We start from the raw sequence: 11343 nt of genomic DNA, 5'->3' as shown, positions 1-11343 counted from the left end.
GCCAGGCCGGCAGGCAGTGATGGATGGTCCGGTGCAATTGTGCCTGGTGGCAGAGAATGGATGACGCGACCCCGGGGTTGGGTCCCGCCCTGGAGCTCTAGCGGCCCCCTCCGGCCCGTCCCTGCCCACTTCCTCTCCCGATAGCGCCCTCCCCCAGGTTATCAGTGGGGAGGCCACCCCACACCACACTGTTTTCCCTGTGCCCGCTGTGGAGGCCTCAGAACAGTCCATCACCGCTTATCGTCCCTGTCCCTGCACCAGAGAGGCTGCTGGGGAGTCCAGGCCGTGCGCCCACCAGCGGAGAGGACTGACCCCTCCCCTCCACCCAGGCCAGCGTCCTAATTTGGGGGAGGAGACTTCTGGCCACTAGGGACATCTCCATGGCTGTGACATCCCAAGGAGACCATTCTTCAGACACCCTCACTTCCTACAATAACAGTCACGGCACCTGGCATTGATGGCTGCCTACTAGGGCCAACCACTGTGCCTTGCAAGGGATGTGCTGTTTGTTCCTTTTCATCTTTTTTTTTTTTTGAGACAGGGTTTCGGTCTTGTTGCCCAAGCTGGAGCACAGTGGCGCAATCTCAGCTCACTATAACCTCCACCTCCTGGGTTCAAGTGATTCTCCTGCCTCAGCCTCCAAATAGCTGGGATTACAGGCGCTCACCACCGCGCCTGGCTAATTTTTGTATTTTTAGTAGAGACGGGGTTTCACCATGTTGGCCAGGATGGTCTCGAACTCCTGACCTCAGGTGATCCGCCCACCTCGGCCTCCCAAAGTGCTGGGATTACAGGCGTGAGCCACCGTGCCCAGCTCCTTGTCATATTTACACAATCCTAACTAACTTCAGAGATGGGGAAACACTCAGAGATAGTAAGTGACCCAGGTCGCCAGAAAATACACAGCAGAACCAGGACCAGGTCACCAGAACCCAGGTTTGTGCTGTGACTACAAACACAGGAACAGGTCACTGCAGAGTCTTCTGCCCGGAAAGCACGGGTCCCGGTGAACCTAGTTAGTGCCACCCTGGCTCTCCCACAGTGTCCCTCGTGATAAGTGGTGACACACTCTGCCCCCTTATGCTTGGCAGTGAGCGAGGGACCCTCTCCATTGCGGGTGGTGAGAAGTGGTGCTCGCAAAGGCATCACTAACTTGAGCCCAGTAACAGAGAATGGGAGTCTTCCCGGCTTTTCCGGCAGTGGGTCAGGTGGAAAGAGCCCTTTATGGAATCAGAGCCCTGGCAGGGCCCATAGCCTCTGGAGCTCAGCTGTGCGGTTTCCCAGCCTCACTTTTCTCATCTGTAAAGCAGGTACAGCAGAAGTACCAATGAGAGGAAAGGAGATGTCAAATGTATGCCAAGCCCTGAGATGCCAAGTAGATGAAAACCAAGCACCTCAAACTCAGATGGCCCCAGTACCAGGAACCAGGCACTGTTGTAATGGAAACCAAGCACCTCGAACCCAGCCGGCCCCAGTGTTAGGAACGAGGTACTGTCGTCATTAGCATCAGGGTCAACCTCTGGACCCTGGCTTCCTCATCATTAACAGGAAAGGTTAGAAGCCCTGTTAGGTCTCTTCCAACTTTGTCTGTATCTCTGAAAAAGCAAGGTGGAGTTTCTGTGGCACACTCTTTGAGGAAATAGGATTCGCCAAACCAATGCAAATGGAGAACTATATTTCACCTGAGTAGGGAAGAAAAACCTTGTAAAAGCTTCCAAGAACCTCCAGAAACTTACTGGATGTGCTTACCACTAATCACTTTTAAAGCAATTCCCTGACAATACTCTGTTAATCTCTCTTGAGCTCCTTCGTACCCCTGAAAGTAGCAGGACAGCCTTACTTTCCAAATCTTCACCTTTGCAAGAGTCTGGTCTGTGAGTCCAGGCTAACCTGAAGTCTGAGATTTTGGGAGCTTTGGAGAATTCTGGATAAAATCCCTTACTGAACTTAGACAGCAGGAATCTCCGATTTTGGAGAAGTCTCCTCGGTTTTCAGAGTCTGGGCATCTGTTCCTAGCTCCCTCCAGGCTCTGATGCCATTAATGAGTGCAGGAAGCTGTCCCAGGCCTCGACACAGAAAGAACCCTTAGACCCTCAGAGCTGGAGGTGTGCAGAGTGGTCTGTGCCTGGCCTCAACCTCTGTGACTTCTGGCAAGTTACTGAAATTCTCTGTGCCTCAGGTTTCTTTTATGAAAATTTTAACAGTTTTATCTCCTAGGTTTATGGTGAATACCTAGGGCAGGACCTGGCACTTAGAAAGCTCTCATCCAATGTCCCCTAACTTTTGGAGACAATGATCAAGACTTAGAGGAACTAATTTGGGGGAACTTCATCACTTTGTTGGTTCTCCCAGAGGCCAGTGGAGACACTGCTCCATTCCACCTGGATCATTTGAAACCAGGGCAGGTAAAAGCGGTGGGACCCCTCTCTTCTGGAGGCCAGGAAAGACGCAAAGATGGATGGGTGTGTTCCCCAGGAGTGAGTGTGTCCTGGGGTGGGTGGGTCACGGGGAGTGTGGTGTCATGAAGGCGGGTAGCTATAGTACCATGAGGGTGGGGGTTATGGGAAGTGCTGTGGAAGTGTGGGTGTGTTATAAGAAGTGGGGTTTCAGAGGGCTGGGTGGGCTGTGGGGGTCTGTCCCAGAGGAATAGGACTAGAGTTAAGGGCAGCAATCTTCCAAGTCCAGAGCACCCTCCACCCAGCAAGCCTGAACAAGCGTGTGGGGCCTCTGGGAAAATAATAGCCAGGCAGACGGGCAGAAGAGATGGAGCAGGCCGAGCGCCAGATGGAGAGAGGTCAACATGGCCGCCACAGTGTCTGGCAGTGGCCTAGCAGTGGAGCTGGGGTAGGGGTGGCTGATTCCGAAGTGTTCTGTTCTGGCCGTGCAAATCTTCATGGAGACTTTCTGAGCTGAACGTGGTTCTTGGTGATTCCGACTCACTCCCCACAGACTTACCCGGCACTGAGCGCAGGCCTGGAGGGAGACACTTCACTTAGATCCTTTCACTGGATGGCATAATAACGCTGTGGGAAGGTACGGATGAGGAAACCAAGGCTCAGGGAAGTTGCGTGAATTGCCCCAGGTCACAAGGCTTTTGACTTCCAGTCCAGCGTCCTTCATGCGTTCCCCAGGTGGCAAGGTTTGCCGACAGGGTGGGCCCAGCTGTTCCCAGCACAGCTGGCCCTGGAGAGCACTTTGCAGGGACAGAGTCAGCCACGTGAGAAAGGACTTGGCATACTGTAGGATTTAACGGTTCTAACTGGGGCTTCCCAGCAAGTTCTGTGGGCCAATGTGGACCTCTCAAGTATTAGGTTGGACCATATAAAACTGCAATTTTGTAGATCAAAAATCATTGAGTATTAGCAATTTCATACAGTTCACCCTAACAGTGTTTGGGGGGGGGAAAGCCCACGAAATGCATGACATGCCATTTTCTTGCAGTAGGAGACAGGGCTTCATCAGAAAGGCCGGGCCTGTGGATGGAGGCAGGGGGCTGATGGAAATGACTCTGTGCAGCTAAGGATGCTATGCTTTGTTTCTTGAGCTGAATTGCAATTGTGCCCAGCCTTCCTGGAACAAGGGTGGGAACTCAGGAATTACTACAACCACCGCCACCCTACCCTAGGAAGGCCACTTGTGGTCTTGGACAAGTTCCCTCCCACGTGGCTGGACGAGCCCTGAGGCGACAGCTGCGTTGTCAAGGAAGCCACGTAAGGGGGGCGGGGCTGGGGTGGGATGGGTGGTGGGCCCTCTACCCACTGACCATGAAACACTCCACCCTCTTCCCCCTCGGTGTTCTGAGTTCCTGTGTCACACCGGCATTCCCACTGCAGATGCGTCTGGAAAGGCTCCAGTGGGAATTTCAGTGGGCTCCCGTCCCGGGCTGCGGAGTGAGGCAGGGCTCCAGGGGCCCGTGGACGTGGCCACGCCTGGATGCATGTCCTGGCTCTGCCCCTCCCCAGGGCATAGTAACCTCAGGCATATGGCTGACCCGCTCTGCTGTGCCTCAGTTTCCACAGCTGCACAAGCTGGATAGTAACAGGCCCACCCCGCTGGGCTGTGGCGAGGACACTCGAGATGGTGTTTGTGAAGTGTTCAGTCGAGGTTGGCCAGCGTTTTGGTTGCCGTCCACTCAAGCCGTGGGCATTCACTACACACCCATGTGGAGCCAAGAATGGACCAAGCCTGAGGGGTCCTTCCCTCTGGCTCCCCCTTTGCTTCAACTCCGCCTTGTCTGGCTGCATCGTTGGTGGTCTGGGCCCACCGCATAACTGTCTTCCTGGGACAGCTTTGGGGTCAGGGGGGTCAGCCCGGGGCCAGCAGCTGGTCCAGTATGTCCACTCTCCCGGCTGCTGGGAGGGGCTGTGTTGGAAGCTCGGGGCTGTCACCTCAGTGAAGATGGTGTAAACACCAGGCATCCGCAGCCAATCTGGATGAGCTGGGCATGTCTCCCTGGGCTGGGAGCCTCAGGCCTGGCTGAGAATGGCAACATCCCAGCATAGGAGGGCCTGATCCAAGGACCCAGGGCCTCACAGGTGTGTTAACACACCTTGTGCATGTGGCATGTTCAGGGATGTTCTCTGAACACTACCCATCTGGCTTCCTACTTACTCCTGGCATACTCCTATATTGTCCTTTGAATTTCATGGAATCTCTATGAACCTTAGTCTTCTCTTCTACAGAGAATAATACGTCCTACCTCCCTACCATGGCCTGGAACGGTCATGAGCATTCAGTTAGTTGCACAGTGCACAACGCAGTGTCCAGGCACAGAGAAGCACTCAATACCAGTGAGCACCCAGAAGTTTTGCCCTCTCTGATAGTCTTTTTCCAAGATGCTAAGGTCCCTAGGATGAGCCACAGGGGCAGTCCAGCCTGTGGCAATGGTGTCCCAGAACTTTGAAGCTGAAAGACTGCTGTAGAAATGGGCTGGTCCAGTCCTCAGTCCAGTCCTCTACTCTATGAAGGATTCTGGGTGGGTCCATCAGTATGGGCTGCTGTAATGAAGTGCCAGAGGCCGGGCAGCTTATGAGCCATGGAAATTTACTTCTTCCAGCTCTGAAGCTAGAAGTCTGAGGTCAGCTGCTGGCATGTTTCGGTGGCTGCACACTGCTGACTTCTGGCTGTGCCCTCAACTGGCAGAAAAAGGGCAAGAGCACATTGGGGTCCCTTTTATAAGGGCACTAATCCCATTTGTGAGGGCTCCACCCTCATGTCCTCATCACCTCCCAAAGGCTGCATGTGAATTCAGAATTCAATATGTAAATTATAGGAGTACACAGACATTCAATTTCAATGAAACAGGCCTCAGTTAAAGAGCCCAGGTTGGATTTCACCAGCCGTGTGGCTGTGGAGCAGGCACTCAACCGCCCTGAGCCTGTGTCCTGGTCTTCATGTGGGCGTTGGAAAAATAACACCTGCTCCACTAACCTCACACGAATGAGATGAAATACAAGAAAATGCTTCATGAATTTAAAAAGTTCTCACGAGTTATTTCCATTGTTTTAAAGGCGTAGGTAGGTGTTTCCCCTATTTCATCTGGGGTTAGACTCACCCTGGACTAATGCCCATGCTCCTGCCTCCAGAAGGAGGAGGCAACCCATGTGGATGTCTGGAGGAGGTTTGGATCTCCTCTCCTTGATCAGAACTGCTCATAAGAATCTCCATTGTAGGACTGATATTTGCTGCCATTTCTTTTCCTCTGCACACACATTCTAGAGTAAGCAGCAAACAGAGGTGACCAGAGATGCTAGGATGGGAACAGGAGGGGTCTGGAAAGTGCCCCACTGAGCGATCAGAAGCTGGGTTTCACATAGTCACCACGGCTAGTCTAGTGAGTTTGCAGAATTCTGAGATGGAATGAGACCCTGAGATTTGCCTTTCATTAGCCTGGCTGTCCACTTATGGGCAGTCTCTGCAGGAAGGAAGGAAAGAGGGGAGGCTTCTACCTGCCCCATCAGCTCACTTTTTAAAACATGCTCACCCGGCCTCACCAAGTGAGGTGGGCGGAGAGCCCAAGGTCGGTTCACTTTGTGCTTCACGTGTCCTTCTTAGGTCACCTCTCTACTCTGTGAACTTGCAAGGCTCACCTGGGTCTCTCACTTTCCATTCCCTGTCTCTCAGATCTACTAGAACAAGGCTACGGCCACAAAACACTTACATAGTCGGGCCCCTCTGCTGACACATGACATGCTAACATGCCTGGTGTAATTCAGGGATGCCTCCTCCTCCCCCCAGAAGTGATGAGTGCCTGCAGCTATTGTAAATGTTAAAGTAAAATTAACGTTGGTTGTACACCCATGTTCATAGCAGCATGACTCACAATGGCCAAATGTAGAAGCAATCTGTATTAGTCTGTTCTCAAGCTGCTAATAAAGACATACCTAAGCCTAGGTCATTTATTTAAAAAAAAAAATAGGTTTAATGGACTCACAGTTCCATGTGGCTGGGGAGGCCTCACAATCACGACAGAAGGTGAAGGTGTAGCAAAGGCACATCTTACATGGCAGCAGGTAAGAGAGTGTGCAGGGAACTCCCCTCTATAAAACGATCGGATCTCGAGAGAGTTATTCACTATCATGAGAAGAGTATGGGAAAAATCTGCCCCCTACGATTCAGTTATCTCCCACTGGGTGTCCCATGACATGTGGGGATTATGGGAGCTACAATTCAAGATGAGATTTGGGTGGGGACACAGCCAAACCATATCACAACCCAAGTGTGCGTTGGCAGATGAATGAATAAGCAAAACATGGTCTATCCATGCAGTGGAATATTATTTAACCTTAAAAAGGAAGGAAATTGGGGCTGGGTGCAGTGGCTTATGCCTGTAATCCCAGCACTTTGGGAGGCTGAGGTGGGCAGATCACTTGAGGTCAGGACTTTGAGACTAGCTTGGCCAATGTGGTGAAACCCCATATCTACTAAAAATACAAAATCAGCCAGGCGTGGTGGCAGGCACATGTAATCCCAGCTACTCAGGGGGCTGAGGCCGGAGAACACTTGAACACTGGAGGCGGAGGTTGCCGTGAGCCGAGATCATGTCATTGCACTCCAGTCTGGGCAAAAAGAGTGAAACTCTGTCTCAGAAAAAAAACAAACAAAAAAAAAAAGAAGGAAGGAAATTCTGATCCGTGCTACAACATGGATGAACCTTGAGGATATTATGCTAAGTAAAATAAGCCAGCCACAAAAGGACAAATACTGCATGATTCCACTTATAGGAGGTCCCTAGAGGGGTCAAATCCAAAGACAAAGTCGAGGTTGCCAGGGTCTGGGGTAAGGGGAATGGGAAGTTAGTGTTTAATGGGTGCAGAGCTTCAGTTTGGAAAGACGGAAAAGTTCTGGAGATGGATGGCGGTGATGATACAACAATGTGAATGTTCTTAATGCCACAGAAGTGTACACATAAAAATGGTTAAGGTAGTAAATTTTAGGTGTATTTTATCACAATAAAGCAAAACTTTAAAAAAATGAAAGTTGGTGCCTATCTTGGCAAATTAGTAGCCCTCAAAAGTGTTCACTGAACAAGTTATTTTTGTTTTGGATTCTGGGACAGCCTTGTGGATGCCTGGAGAGAGCTGGCATGTCACTTGTAGCTGAGTACCCTGGGTCCCAGGCAGTGCCTGGCACATGGCAGGCGCTCAGCAGATGTGTGAGGAGGGAATGAATTGAGAAGGTCAAGTGGAAACCCCTGCCTGACCTTATTTCTACCTCCCACTCCACCCACTGTCTTCCTTTCCCCATCACCATCACAGAGCAGACTCAGCTCTGATGCCCCAAGTGGCAGGGACCTTCAGGGGTCATGTTGTTCATCCTTGTCCCTCTGGAATAAATGTAGCAGACAATCAGCGTCTGTGCTCTTAAATCCCTCTGGGTCATGTTTTTAACGCTCTGTGATTGATGGGACATTCCTCCGTGAGTAATCCCGGTTTCTTTCACTGTGATTGAAACCTCCCACATCCACTGTCCAATTCTTTCCCCATGAGAAATGGGAGAGGGAGCTCTGAGAGCAGATGGGGGCTGCCACCAGGGCTAGGGTGAGGGAAGTGATGAGATTGGGACTCAGCCACTTCTCAAAGACTGTCAGCCCAGGCATTATGTTAACGGAAGTAAGGGGGCCACTCCTGGAGGCAGGAGATGGGTTATGTGACCTTGGGAGGTCCCCTTCCCAAGTTGCAGGGATTCCTGGAGTCTGCGAGGCTACCTGCAGATGCTCCAGGGCCAGGCTGCGTGAGCGGCCACTCGGGAGCTTTCCCTGGTAAGTGTGTTCCTAAAAAGCAAAGGAGGCCAGTTAGTAACTGCTGAGTCTCATGGAAAACCCAGAGAAATAACTGTACAGCAAAAGAGCACAGAGGGAAAATATTAACAAATAATGCAAAACTCACAAATTAGGAAAATGAATCCAATCTGCTAACCGGAAAGAAGAGAATCCCTGCCTAAGAGAAGGCCTCGCTTGAAGTTCAGTCAGTTTCCTAGACATCTTAGAGATTATGAATAACTAGTATGATTAGTATAAGAAGGCAATGTAAGTGCAGCAGATGCATGGTTAATTAAATATGCAAGCAGAACATACATCACCGTGGCCATGATGACATTCTCCCAAGTGCCATCCCCCTGCTGTCTTCCAGCAAGCGTGCTGGAGAGGAGAACTGCTAAAGAAATTTCCCAAAAGCATGCACCCTGGAACCCTATATAAAGATGGACTTCTTTACAAAGAGAAAAGATGGCAGCGATCAAATGAGTTTGGGAAATGCTTAAATTTATATCTACCCCTTAGATATTAATACATGTTAGCATAGTAAAAGATTTTTAAAACACTGCAGTAAAGATGTCTGTTTTATTTGCTTCATCTAGCATTTCCCTAAATTAATTTTGTACAAAAAACATTTGTCCACCAATATCTATCATTCTTCGGAAATGGAATTTCTTGGGACATATTTGGGAAGCACTTAAGTACATCATTCGAATGCACATGAATTACTCAATGATTCATTAAACTGTGCTCATTCACTGAGACTGGCTGTGCTGTCCGGCACTAGGAATTCAGAGATGGGTGAGACACGGTCTATGCCCACCAGAAACTCAGTGTCTAGAGGATGCCATGGGCAACTGGTTTAGCAGGGGCTGTGTAATGCAACCTAGCGATTGGATAGGAGTTGGAATGGAGGGAAGGACACAGGAAGTCACCTGCCTCCCAGGCCAGACAATCAGGGAAGGCTTCCGATAGGACATGGTGCTTGAGGTGAGCTTTGAGATCAAGTAGAGGGTTTTGCCAAGCTGATGCTGGGAGAGGGACATTCTAAGAAGAAGCTCATGCAAGGGCTCAGAAACATGAGCTAAAAGAGGCTACAAGGAAGGGTGCACATTAAAACAATGTGAAGAGGGGAGGCCAGAGAAGACTGGGGAGAGATCAAAGAACCCACCACCTTTGGGAGTTTAGACTTCATCCTGAAGACAATGCAGTATCAATGGAGGTTCTCAGTGTGTAATTGTCACTCATTGTCACTCTACATGACACTGCCAGATGGGCAGACCACTTGACATCAAGAGTTCAAGACAAGCCTGGCCAACACAGTGAAACCCTGTCTCTACTAAAACTACAAACAACTAGCTGGGTATAGTGGCACTTGCCTGTAATCCCAGCTACCCGAGAGGCTGAGGCAGGAGAATCACTTGAATCTGGGAGGCAGAGGTTGCAGTGAACCAAGATTGCACCACTGCACTCCAGCCTGGGCGACAACGCGAGACTCCATCTCAAAAACAAACAAACAAAAAAACACAGTGAACTTCAGATCAGACCTTTGCTCCCATGTGGGCATCCTCTCTTACTCCTGTGTCTCCCCTGAGCTCTCACCCAGTTGTCTCAGAGAAGGGCTCCCCTCACCCTACCGTGCTTTCTCTTGCTTTTTTCATCATTTTGTTTTGGAGTAGAGGGAGATTTTTTAATGACCTCAATCATAAATGATAAGGGATAGTGAAGGGTCTGTATTAATGAAAGGAAAATGTATTCTGTTTGAAGCGGAGCAGTGTAAAAGAACAAGCAACACCAGGCACAGTGGCTCCCGCCTGTAATCCCAGCACTTTGGGAGGCTGAGGTGGGCGGATCACTTGAGGTCAGGAGTTTGAGACCAGCCTGGCCAACATGATGAAACCCCATCTCTACTAAATATACAAAAATTAGCCAGGTGTTGTGGTGCACACCTGTAGTCCCAGCTATTTGGAGGCTGACGCAGGAGAATTACTTGAACCCAGGAGGCACAGGTTGCAGTGGGCCAAGATAGCAACACTGCGCTTCAGCCTGGGTGACAGAGCAAGACTCCATCTCAAAAGCAAACAAACAAACAAAAAGAAATCCATCTTCACAGTACAGCACCTGCAGGTTCTTAGAAGCACCCTTGGATGAATGCAAAAGTCTCTGTATGTATCTCTGCATTCTTTCGATTAAATTAAATTTTCCCCAAGAACTAGTATTTGGGGAAAGGAAATGATAGCTTCATCAGATTGTTTTATTTTATTTAAATTAAAGGTTCCCAACCCCTGGGCCACAGACTGGTACCATTCTGTGGCCAGCTGGGTCGCACAGCAGGAGGTGAGCGGCAGGTGAGCGAGTAAAACTTCATCTGTATTTATAGCTCTCCCCATCGCATGCGTTACTGCCTGAGCTCCGCCTCCTGTCAGATCAGCGATGGGATTAGATTCTCATAGGAGCGAGAAGCAGCAGGGTTGCTGACAGCCCCTATTGTGAACTGTGCATGTGAGGGATCTAGGTTGCATGCTTCTTATGAGAATCTAATGCCTGATGATCTGTCACCATCTCCCATCACCCCCAGATGGGAATGTCTAGTTACAGGAAAACAAGCTCAGGGCTCCTACTGTTTCTACCTCATGGTGAGTTGTATAATTATTTCATTACATATTACAACGTAATAATAACAGAAGTAAAGTGCACAATAAGTGTAAAGTGGTGGAATCATCCCGAAACCATCCCTTCGCCCCAGTCTGTGGAAAAATTGTCTTCCGCAAAACTGGTCCCTGGTGCCAAAAAGGTTGGGGAGCTGCTGATTTAAATTACATACAAGTTTGCAACAGAATATATTTTTTGCTGGAAATATATGGCATTTTAGGAAATGGGTTTGGGAGATTTTTGGATTTGGAAGCATTACATTGTTTCCACAGGGAAGCGTGTGACTAGCTCCAAATGAACCCATCCATATGAAGGCAATCCCCACATCATCACTTCCTTAGCTTTAAGGTTGAAACAGGCCCACCAGGAGAGATGGATGGATAACAGCAGACCAATGGATCCGGCCTGCACGGCTCTTTCACGTGACGAAGACAGAG

The 11343-nt window shown here is 49.8% G+C and overlaps 1 long non-coding RNA gene across 1 annotated transcript; it reads left to right on the top strand.

Moving 5' to 3' along the window:
- The first annotated feature begins 1394 nt into the window (after nt 1-1394).
- LOC105740819 lies at nt 1395-6388 on the top strand. The gene is made up of 3 exons (XR_001116906.2): nt 1395-2405; nt 3442-3710; nt 5511-6388. It is a non-coding gene; the product is annotated as an uncharacterized LOC105740819 (long non-coding RNA).
- Nucleotides 6389-11343: the final 4955 nt, after the last annotated feature.

The sequence above is a fragment of the Nomascus leucogenys genome, chromosome 4 (genome assembly GCF_006542625.1).
Source record: "Nomascus leucogenys isolate Asia chromosome 4, Asia_NLE_v1, whole genome shotgun sequence".
Lineage (NCBI taxonomy): Eukaryota > Metazoa > Chordata > Mammalia > Primates > Hylobatidae > Nomascus > Nomascus leucogenys.
The sequence above is the reverse complement of the archived record's forward strand: the minus strand, read 5'-3'. Positions and strand labels throughout refer to the sequence as shown.